This window comes from Marmota monax, unplaced genomic scaffold (genome assembly GCF_021218885.2).
Source record: "Marmota monax isolate L192 unplaced genomic scaffold, Marmota_monax_Labrador192_F-V1.1 WCK01_AAM20220418_F8-fsc01048, whole genome shotgun sequence".
In the NCBI taxonomy this organism is placed as follows: domain Eukaryota; kingdom Metazoa; phylum Chordata; class Mammalia; order Rodentia; family Sciuridae; genus Marmota; species Marmota monax.
This window is the reverse complement of record NW_026694833.1, coordinates 56,200-58,129: the sequence shown is the minus strand read 5'-3', so window position 1 is coordinate 58,129 and position 1,930 is coordinate 56,200. Positions and strand designations below refer to the sequence as shown.

Sequence of the window (1,930 nt, the reverse complement as noted above, 5' to 3'; positions counted from 1 at the left end):
TTTTTTGTTTTTTTTTTTTTTACCAGCCTTTCTGAGTTGGTTAGACTCTTTTCAAGATGATATATTTTGTCTTCATTATCTGACATTCTGGCTTCTACTTGCTCCACTCTGTTAGTGATACTCTCATTTGAGTTTTTAATTTGGTTTATAGTTTCCTTCATTTCATAATAAATTCAAGACTCATCTTTGGATTCGTATGCATCAGAATCTTTCTCCTATTTAATGTTGAGTGGAATTCCATGATATATCCAGACCATACCTTCATACATTCATATGCTTGGGAATATCAGACTGTCTCTATCATTGACTATTATAAATACGGTATCCTGAGCAATGGTGTTTAAATAATAGTTGTTGTCCCTATATCCAGTTTTTTGTTATATTCATAAATGTTAAATTGATAGTTGAGATAGCAGTTTATAAGGGATGTTTACAATCTATTAGGCATAAAGGAGATTTCTGAGACACTTGATTTATTAAAACTGCTGCAATCTCTCACATACCTCTAAATATATGGACTGATTCAGAAAAAGAAAATGATATTTACTACCTAGGGTTCCTTTCACACATCAATCAGAAACATAAAGTTACTAGCTTTGTTGGAGCCATATGGACAATAATCTGTCCTGTTTTTTTCAGTTTCAAGCTTCAATGTAATCATTTTTAAAAACCACTTTATGCATTCTTCCAACATGGAGAGCAAACTCACTATGCCATGATGCGTTGATGCACAGCGGTGTGGTAGCTCAGGTCAAGAAATGACCCATCATCCAATGATTCAACGTTGACTGTCCTTCCCCCACAAACATTTCAAAAAAGCAACATTTTGTTTCACCGTGCAAATGAAAACCAAAGAACTGATGGTTGATCTGGACAGAAAGCACACAGGGTCATTGTTCCACATGGTTCTTGAGGAGGAGATGATGCAGTCCAAACAGTACATGAGCACAAAAAATCCCACGGGCACCAGGATGGCCCTGGTGGCCCTCTGTTCTGGGGAGGCTTTTGTGGACAGGCTGGTGCCATGAAGTTGCTGGCACTGCCTCTTATGCTTGTGCAAGAGGGTCACCATGTACCCAGTGGATAGGGCCATGAGCCCTTTAAGGAAGACATCCCGTAATGCACCCAGGATGGTAAACAAATGCCTGAGGAAGTAGCTCATGGTTAAGATAGTGCAGGAGTCACTGAAGAATATAAGGCCCTGTGAGGTCACAATGGAGTTGTTAACAGCAGAGATGGAGAAGTGGGCACTTAAGGACATATAGAAGACCCACAGGAAGAGAAGGGACCTCATCCTGTCCTGTGGGGACTTAGGCTTGAACTTTGCCAAGCAGGAGCTTCTGGGGCTGAGGGTGAGGGCCTGCAGGACACTCAGCAGACAGGTGGCAGAAATGGACAGGCCCTTCATCAACCTGTACAAGTAGGCGACTGATTTACATGTGACATCACCGCAAAGCCCCGCCTGAGATGTAAAAGTGTATGTAGCTATGAACCCCATGGTAAGGAGCATCAGGAGGTGGGTTAGGGCCAAGAGACCGATGATCCAGTATGTGTCCTTGAGCCTCTTGTCACACAGGAACTTGATGACGTGGAACAGAAAGAGGATGGTGTTGGCCAAAATCCAATTCCAACTTCAGAGTAAAAGGTGCTTCTTAAGTTAATAACACCATGCGTCATGTGTTTTTTTTCTCATCCTTTGGGGTAAGGAATCATGAAGTACATGTCTTAAGGAGAAAAGTAAGGAAATTCATTATCAAAAATATTAAATTTCATCCATCTCAGCCAACACTGTTGACAGGAGGAATTTTTTTTGCCCTATCCCAATGCCCCCTTTTCCCTCTAACTGCTATGTATTGCAACCTCTGAAGTCAGATGTCTTGAATATACCCATATAATATTCCATTTAAGGGTAAGTATTCAATTTTGAGAA

At 40.8% G+C, this 1,930-nt stretch overlaps 1 pseudogene; it reads right to left on the bottom strand.

The window, feature by feature from the left end:
- Nucleotides 1-778: 778 nt before the first annotated feature.
- Nucleotides 779-1,677, bottom strand: LOC124080253 (vomeronasal type-1 receptor 90-like; annotated as a pseudogene).
- Between the last annotated feature and the right edge of the window lie 253 nt (nucleotides 1,678-1,930).